A 9,480-nucleotide genomic window follows, 5' to 3' on the forward strand; every position below is an offset into this window, starting at 1 on the left:
GCCCCCAAACCAGCTCACTTGGCACCCATTTCTGAGCCCAAAAACCCAGCTGCTGCGCCTGTTCTCAAGGCCCAAAGATGCCCCCGGGGAGGGCAAGCGCTTGTGTGATGCTTCTGGCAGAAACGGGGCTGAAAGGTCCGATCCCGGTGCCGGGGGAGCAGAGGCGAGCTGGCTGGGACCAGCTTTTGCTCCTGGAACGACCCCAAGTCCCTGCTCCGAGGGCTTCCCCTTGGGGCCCTGGGGTGGACCTGTCCCTCCCCTTCAAATGCTCCAGCAGTTTCGGGAGCAGAAGGCCGTTTCTAAGCCCTCTCTCCAGCAGCTCCTCCCTCGACTCGGCCCGTGAAGCCCCCAGGCTCGAGCACCTCGCTGGGGCGGGCGGCCTCCATTGCCTACAGGCTGCCCGTCTGCCTGCAGGGAGGGCTGGGGGGTGCCCGGCCCCACGGGGCGACAGTGGGGACTCGCAGGGAGGGTCTGTTTGCACACAGCGCCCACCCCGCCCCCCCGCCCCGGCCCCACTGCGCGGCCCCCCTAGGGCACACAGCCCCGCCCCCCAGCCCCACTCCCCAGATGCTCACAGCCCCTCCCCCGCCTGGAGCCCCCCCAGCCCCCGTCCCCGGAGCCTGCAGGACCGCCCCCCCCCCCCGCCACAGCCCCACTCCTCGGCTCCCCGGGCCCGCGGCCCCTCACACTCACGCTGCGCCGCCGCCTCGGTGCAGAGCCCGCCGCGCGCCCCGTTGAAATACCGCCCGCAGCCAATCAGCGCGCGGCTCCACCGGACCGCCCGCGCGGGGCACGCCGGGAGTTGTAGTCCCCGCCCCGGGACCGCGCATGCGCACGGCGCCTCGTGCAGCCCGGCTGGCTGTACATCGACACCCGTACAATGGAGGTGATCGTGCACCGACCCTGGTGCAACCCTTGTGCCCCCCCATGCTCGCAGCCCCTCCCCGGTGTTTGCAAGCGCCTCCCAGCCCCAGGACCCCCGGTGCTCACAGCACCCGACCACACCATTTTCCAGCCCCGTGGGAGCCCCAAGCCCCACTCTCAAGCCCCGCCAGGACCCACAGCCCCACTCCCCAGCTCCTTGGGGGACTGCAGCCCCCGCCCCCAGCCCCACTCCCCAGCCCCCCTAGGACGAACAGTCCCCCCTCCCCGGCCCCCTCCGGGACGCACAGCCCCCCCCAGCCCGCACCCCCGGCCCCCCCGGGACGCACAGCCCCCCCCCCAGCCCCCCTCCCCGGCCCCCTCCGGGACGCACAGCCCCCCCCCGCCCCCCTCCCCGGCCCCCTCCGGGACGCACAGCCCCCCCCCGGCCCCCCTCCCCGGCCCCCTCCGGGACGCACAGCCCCCCCCCGGCCCCCTCCGGGACGCACAGCCCCCCCCCGGCCCCCCTCCCCGGCCCCCTCCGGGACGCACAGCCCCCCCCGTCCCCCTCCGGGACGCACAGCCCCCCCCGTCCCCCTCCGGGACGCACAGCCCCCCCCGGCCCCCCTCCCCGGCCCCCCGAGACGCACAGCCCCCCTCCTCAGTCCCCCGGGGGGTCCCCAGCCTCCCGCCAGCCCGCCGTGCCCGCGGCACCTCAGACTGCCGCCGCCGCCGCCGCCGCCGCCGCCGCCGCCGCCGCCGCCGCCGCCGCCGCCGCCGCCGCCGCCGCCGCCGCCTGGGTGCAGAGCCCGCCGCGCGCCCCGTTGAAATATCCTCCGCAGCCAATCAGCGCGCGGCTCCTCCGGGCCGCCCGCGGGGGGCACGCCGGGAGTTGTAGTCCCCGCCCCGGAAGTGCGCATGCGCACGGCGCCTTGTGCAGTGCGGGTGCCTGCGCAGGGACCCCCCTGCAACGGTGGGGATTGTGCGGGGACCTTTGCGCAGCGGGGGGTCGGTGTGTGGAGACGCCCATGCAATGGGGGGGGCAGTGCAGGAAGACCCTTATGCAATTGGTTGGTGTGCAGGGGACCCTCGTGCAATGGCGGGCAGGTGCACGGGGACCCTTGTGCGATGGTGGGGACTGTGCAGGACCCTCGTGTGACAGTGGTGGTTATTTTTCTCGGCAGTACCCTTGGGTTCGGGAGCAAAACAGCCGGTGCCTGAAACCACTGGGGTGTTTTGACTGCTGCTGAGCAGCCTCGAGGCCGCCTCCGGTTCCCACATGGCTCCCATGGTGTGCGTGGACCCTCCTGCAACGGGTGCAGGTGTGCAAGGAGGGTGATCCGGGGTAGGGGTCCCTCTCTGGAGGCACCCAGCTCGAGCTGGCACCTAAGAACTAATCAAGGAGTAGTGAGGAACCTTCTCTTGGACCTGACGTTAACCAGCGGGACGCCAGGGTCAGACCCTGTTACGGTGATTGGACCCTGGGGAGGTGGCAGAGGGTGCCCTGGACAGGTTGGGGGGGTTCCCTGGGGAGGAGGGGAGCCCCCACCCCCCTGACTGTGGGCACTCCCCCCAAGGAGCAGAGCATGGTGCAAGACTTTAGGGAGGATGAGGGCTAGCAGGACCCCGAGATGGCAGTGCCGGCTCTTCCCAGTGTCTCCCCAGTGCCGGAGGGGGTGTGTGTGTGTGTGTCTCATGACCATGGGGATGGGGGGGGGGGGGGCGGCCTCAGGATGGGGCAGGGGGGGAATCCTGGGGTCCGGGAGGGACCCTGGGAGTGGGGTAGGTAGGGGGACATTGGGGGACAGAGGTGTTTCTCGGGAGATTGAGGACACCATGTGGGGAGTTGAGATTGGGAGGGATGACCCTGGGGAGGTGGGGGGCACCGCGGGGAGAAGGGATCCCACCCCCGACACCTGCAGCCACCCCCAGGGGCAGCTGGGACCCCGACCCACTGGGGGACCAGGATGGGAACGATGGGGACTCACTCATGGATACTGCACAGGTAATAAAATAGTTCATGCTGCACCCTGTTGTAGGGTCTCTGGGGTGCCCTGGGCCCTGGGCGCCGAGTCCCCATGACAGCCAGCCCTTCCCGGGGGTCCCCAGGCTGCCGGGCTCCTCTGGCCCCAGCCGGCGGGAGCTGTGTCCTCCCAGCCGCTGGCCACGCAATGGCAGCACCGACCCACGGCCACGCGGAGACAGGGCTGGGGACAGGGCCGGGGTTGCCTGCGCTCCACCTGGGTGGGTCTGCAGGGCTCGGGCAGGGGGGACCCGGCATCCTGCAGCTCCGCTCCCACCCTGGGGACCCCAAACACCCCCGGGGGTGCGTTGCTGTCCCTGTCGCTGGTGGCAACCGGCATGGGGGGAAGGTGACAGTGAGGGTCCCCGCCAGTGGCCCGGAGTTCGTCACCACTGGGGGGACAGGGGACAAGCAGGGCCAGCACCGAGGAGCGACGGCAGCACAGCCTACTCTCTGGGGGTCCCCACCCCCTGTCCCCAGGGGTCCCCTCTGTCCCCGTGTTTTATTGGGGGAACACAGAGCCCAACGACCAGCCGCAGGGACAGGGGACGGGGAGCTGCCCCAGGGATGGGGACAGCACCGGGACACGCCGATACTCTTGGGGGTGCTGGCATGCGGGGGGGGGGGCACCCTAACCATTGCCGCCCGGGATGACGAATGCACCGGGATGAGGGAGGCACCGGGATGGGGACGGCGCATGGAGGGGCCAGAGCCGGCGCGCGAACGCCGGGCTGCAGGACCACGCTTCGGCTTCGGGGCGGCAGCAGCGAAGGTGGCGGCGGCGGCGGCGCTGCTGCGCACCTGAGCGGTGCCGGCGCTGCAGTACCGCGATTCGGCCACGAGGCGGCAGCAGCGAGCAGCCGCCGGGCGGCGCGTGCACGGGGGCGGCACCGGCGCTGCAGGTCCGCGCTTTGCAGGCCCAGCGCCCGCCGGCACCGCGCACGTGGGGCGGCAGCGGCGTTTCCTTACCGGAACGAACCAACGAACGCGGCGGCATCACCCCGCAGGCACCACAGTACGGCATTGCCGTTACCGGCGGACGGCAGCGCGGAGAAAGGGGGCGCCACCGCGCATGCGCGGCTCAAGAACTGCAGTACCGAATTTTGGTCGCTCGGTGGCAGCAGCGAGCAAAGGAGAGCGCGCCACTTCGCATGCGCGGCTCAAGAGCTGCAGTACCGAATTCTGGTCGCTCGGTGGCAGCAGCGAGCAAAGAAAGGCGCGCCACCGCGCATGCGCGGCTCAAGAGCTGCAGTACCCAGCTTTGGTCGCTCGGTGGCAGCAGCGAGCAAAGAAAGGCGCGCCACTACGCATGCGCGGCTCAAGAGCTGCAGTACCCAATTCTGGTCGCTCAGTGGCAGCAGCGAGCAAAGAAAGGCGCGCCACTGCGCATGCGCGGCTCAAGAGCTGCAGTACCGAATTCTGGTCGCTCGGTGGCAGCAGCGAGCAAAGGAGAGCGCGCCATTGCGCATGCGCGGCTCAAGAGCTGCAGTACCCGGCTTTGGTCGCTCGGTGGCAGCAGCGAGCAAAGAAAAGCGCGCCACTGCGCATGCGCGGCTCAAGAGCTGCAGTACCGAATTCTGGTCGCTTGGTGGCAGCAGCGAGCAAAGGAGAGCGCGCCACCGCGCATGCGCGGCTCAAGAGCTGCAGTACCCGGCTTTGGTCGCTCGGTGGCAGCAGCGAGCAAAGAAAGGCGCGCCACTGCGCATGCGCGGCTCAAGAGCTGCAGTACCCAGCTTTGGTCGCTCGGTGGCAGCAGCGAGCAGAGGAGAGCGCCCCACCGCGCATGCGCGGCTCAAGAGCTGCAGTACCCAATTCTGCCCGCCGGGTGCCACCGTCGCCTCACCGGCCCTTTCCCCTTCTCTCCGCCCAGTTCGTACCATCGAAAGACGGTAACTGCTTACTGGCGGTACTGGGCTTAGATTTCCCTGCCCTTTTCCCACTCGCGGCCCGGGCACTAATCTTCATCGCCTCTGTACGATGCCACACGGGTGACACCCTGAGAGCAGGGGAGTGGCAGCTATGTCCATCAGGAAACCGCGCTTCTGAGCAGACCCGGTGCCAGTGGCTGACCTGCAAACGAGCGATACGCTGGTGGTCCTGGGGCTGTGTTGCGGTGTTTGCAGCTTTCCTCGCCTCTGTGCTATCAGCACTCTGCTCTCCTCATCCTGCACACGCGCAGGGCTTGCCACTTGGAGGAGAGACACTGCACGACGTCACTTACCACCCTGCCCTCCAGCGTGCAAAGGAATTAGAAATGAGGCAGGGAAAGCCAAGAGGCCTGCTGGTGTATTAGGCGTCCTCAGCAGTTGACCGTAGAGCCCGGCAGGTTCCATCCTTGCTCTGTGCTTTTGTAGCTTGAACCCCCGATTGTTTTGCCATCGAGACTGCAAGGCGAGGAATACGCCTCTACTTGAACAAGCAAGACCCCTGCCAAATAGCTGAGCTGTGCGCAGTGATAGGCGGCTGCCTGTGACCGACACCTTTTTCTGCTAAAACCAGAGCACGCTTCCCTTGTGAAGAGCCATCGGCAGTACAGAACGGACCTGAGCTCTCCTTGCACCGGCTCCTCAGAGAACGGCGTCTCAGTTCGACTGAAGCGTGCAGCAGCCTGTCGTCATCCCAGCCCCTCGCCCTCGAGCAAGCGGCTGCCTGTAGCAGCGGCAGAACCGCTGCTGCGCAGAGGGGAAAGGAACGGCTTGGCGTCAAGCTCTGCGGGCTGCCTGTGGCCCCTGCGGAGCCGACGACCTCGGCAGCCCATACAAAGGGCGAAGCTAGCAGCCTGAGAAGGAGTCACAGGGTGCTGCAGCTCCTGCCACAACCCTCCTTCCCAGCCTGCTGCTGGAGCACAAGGCACTTGAAAGCAGCAGGAAAGAACAAGGAGGGCAAGATGGCAGGAATAACACGGAGAGCCTAAAGCGTTTAGCCAGCAGGGCTTGCAACTCACCTTGTGCCGTGGTTTAATCCCAGCTGGCAACTCAGCACCACACAACCGCTCACTCGCTCCCCCCTCAGTGGGAGGGGGGAGAGAATTGGAAGGGCAAAAGTGAAAAAACTCCACTTGTAAGGAAAAGGGGGGAAAAAACCCCCAAACAACAGAGCGAAAAACCCCAGACAGACAAGCGGTACAAATGAAAACAACGGCTCACCGCCAACCGCCCGATGCCCAGCCAGCCGCAGCCCAGCAGCGGCCCCCCCGCCAACCGCCCCCCGAGTTTTATTTCCTGACGTCACAGGGTCTGGAACATCCCCTGGGTCCGCCGGGGTCAGCTCTCCCAGCGGTGCCCCCTCCCAGGCCCTCGCGCACCCCCAGCCCGCTCGCCGGCAGGGCGGGGCGAGGAGCAGCACAGCCCCCGGCGCCGTGCAAGCGCTGCGCAGCGGGAACTCACGCAGCCCCGCGTCACCGACGCCGTTTGCAGCACAAACCCAAAACGCAGGAGGAGGGAGAGCGGGGTGGGAGTGGGGTGCGGGGGAGCGGGAGGGGGGTGCCAGAGTTTGGGCGGGGGGCAACGGGCAGGTTGGCGGGGCAGGCAGCACCCCAGGGGTCCGGGGCAGAGGGGTTACGGGGAGGCAGTGCGGAACACGGGGGGTGGGAGGAGGGAGAGGAGAGAGGAGGGCAGTGCGGGCACGAGGTAGGAGGGCAGGGGATACGGGGGGCGCGTCACGGGGAAAACCTCGCACGGGGGGAAAAACCTCGCACGGGAAAGGCGGGGCGGACACCGGGAGGGGCGGGGGGGCACATGCGTGGGGGTGACCTACGCCAGGGGGTCCACCCGGGACCACCCACAGCAGAAAACTCGCCTGGGATGACCCGCAACAGATAATCCGTTCCCGATGACTGACCCTCGCTGGATAACCACGAGCAATGCCCCTCAAGTGGCTGGTGTTTCACCCCAAATCTTCCCCAAATCAGGGGGGTGTTTTGCTTTTCCATAATATCAAAATTGGGGTTTTTTCCTTTTCCAAAACATTCCACCATTTGGAGGTTTTTCAACGCTTTTTCACAACAAAAATTGGTGGTTTTTGCTTTTTCGTTTTGTGCGTGAAAATGGGTTTTTTTTTTTGCTTTCCGGCTGCCCAAATCCAGGCGGATTTGGCTTTCCCGGGAGCTCCAAGTTGGGTATTTTTCCCCCAAAATTGCGGGCTTTTTTTTCCCCACCCCTTGCAGGCCCCGAATTAGGGGTTTTGTGGTATTTTTAGGCCATGGCGGCAGGTCCCGCTCTGCGTGCGCAGCCCTGCAGGGGAAAGTCCCTGTTGGGGGAACTGGCCCCCAATCAGGATGGGAACAGGCGGAAAAGGAGAACAGGGAAGAGGCAGCTTTTGAAAGCGCTTTTATATCTTCAATAGAGAGGTGTTTCGGGGCGGGGTGTGTGTGTGTGTGTGTGTGTCGAATTTTAAAATCCTTTCTGTAAACAGGGTTTCTTTGCATTTTAAAAACCTTATTATCAGAGACATTTACACTTAATGTATTTACACATATCTCTCTCTATATATTTAGTGAATATATTTATGTTTCACTTATACCCCCCTATTTCCCACTTCTTATATATAATACCTGCTCAGACTATGGATCTGTTGACTTACATATTTTGAACACTTAAATGTCTTTATAGACTTCTCTATTTACACTTACATATATTTACACCTATATCTTTATAGACTTAGGTTTTAGACTTAGATGTCTATTTACACTTGTACATAATCTCTTAGATTACATATAATGTCTATGTAGACTCTCTATGTAACACGTAGTAAGTGTAGATAGCGGTATCTATTCAGACCTTTTTCTATTTTAAATTCCTTCATGTATAAAATGTATCATCCTTTTTGCATTTGGAAGTTCTTTATTTTTTAATTTATACAGATGTGAGTTATTTTTGTATTTTAAAACCCTATATACATCTTTCGAATTTTTTTATACTCTAAAATCCTTTATATATATATATATAAAATAGGGCAGATATAGGTCCTTATTTTGAAATCCTTTTGTACGTATAAATTAATATTATTTTTCAATATACGTAACAAGGAGAGATTTTTTTCTATTTCGAGGCCTCACAGATATATTTACAGTTTTTAAAAATTTTTGAAACCCCCCCCATGAATTTTCAGGCAATTTGGGCTGTGACCCCCTTTGGGGGAGGGGGAGGGGGGGACACGGACCCCCATGACCCCCCATTCCCCACTCACCTGCTCCTCCACGGCATCATCACCCCCGTGGTGATGCTGGGGTGCCCCAAATGACATCATCACCCCTCCAGGCCCCCCAACCCCCCTTTTATTCACCCCCCCAAAAAGACACAAAACGAGGGAAACGGCCCCAACCGGCAGCTCGTTACTTTAATAATGCCGTTTACGTATGTACGCACGCACCCCCGCCAAAAAGGGGGGCTCTGCTAGAAAGATAAAGGAGGGGCGGCCCCCCCAAACGCTTGCAGCCCCCCCCAGCCCCCGTCCCGCAGGCTGCCAGCCGGCCCCTCACCCTCAGCACGCCCAACGACCGGCAGGCAAACCTGGGCCGGGGGTCTCTCCTGAGCACCACGGGACGCTCACAGCGAGGCATCTGAAAAACAAAAATCCCAACGGATATTTCAGCACGTTAAAAAAGCAGCACCGAAGGCAGCAGAGGAATTCGGTCAGGACAAGGGAGAGGGTAGCAGTCGAGCTAAAGGAGGGTGCCAGGCAAACGGGTCAGCTCGAAATACAACGCCGCCTTTAAAAGCTCGAGCGATTCGAACGCTTAAAATCAGCGTGAAGACTAATTGACACGATTCTGAACACGTTCTTCGCAGAGAAGTAAACGCTCTCGCTGGTGTCGGAAAACGCCTCGTCCCTTCCTTACAGCACCGCTGCCGGGAGATAACCCCGTGAGGCTGCAGGACAAGGGCGCGCCGTAATCAGCATCTACGCTCACAGACCCACCGCCGCAGCTCCAGCCCTTGCGCTGCTGCTGCTGCGCATCTCGCTCGCTTGGCCGATAAAGCTGAAAGTGAAGCGTAAAACTTTGAAGAGTAAAATGAAAAAGAAAGAACAAATCTCAGCAATTCATTTTATGCTAAAAAGGCGTGCGCACGCTTACATACGTACAATGAGAAGACTCGTACTATAAAAATATTTGATTTTCCTTTTGCATTCATTGAAATTGCGTAGCTGTGAATTCATACCGTTAAATTATCTACCTCCAAGCTACACAGCTATCGTTTGACCAGGGGTTTTGCGTGTGTGACATGACTAGGAGGGACGCCTGGCCAGCTGCGCCGAGACCGATGCTACCGAACTGCCGGGGAAACGCGCCGTCGAAAGCGAGACAGAAATAAAGTGCTTCAGAGCACTCTGCCAAAAGATCAGGAAAAAAGCCCCTAACGTTCAGTTGCCTCTCTTTTTAAACGTTTAGAGCAACTACCCAACTGCTTAAGCACACCTAATAAATTATACACTACAGCTATTTGGCAGTTGCAGTTTAAACAACGCAAGTCAGTTTGGAAATTAGACAATTTTAACTTTCTTTTTAAAATTTCATTTATGATAGAAAAATCAGTGAGATAAGAGATCTCCCATACGGTTTTACTTTTTTTGGGGGGGGGGGCGGGGCAGGCGGT

Source organism: Calonectris borealis, unplaced genomic scaffold (assembly GCF_964195595.1).
Source record: "Calonectris borealis unplaced genomic scaffold, bCalBor7.hap1.2 HAP1_SCAFFOLD_100, whole genome shotgun sequence".
NCBI classification, from domain to species: Eukaryota; Metazoa; Chordata; class Aves; order Procellariiformes; family Procellariidae; genus Calonectris; species Calonectris borealis.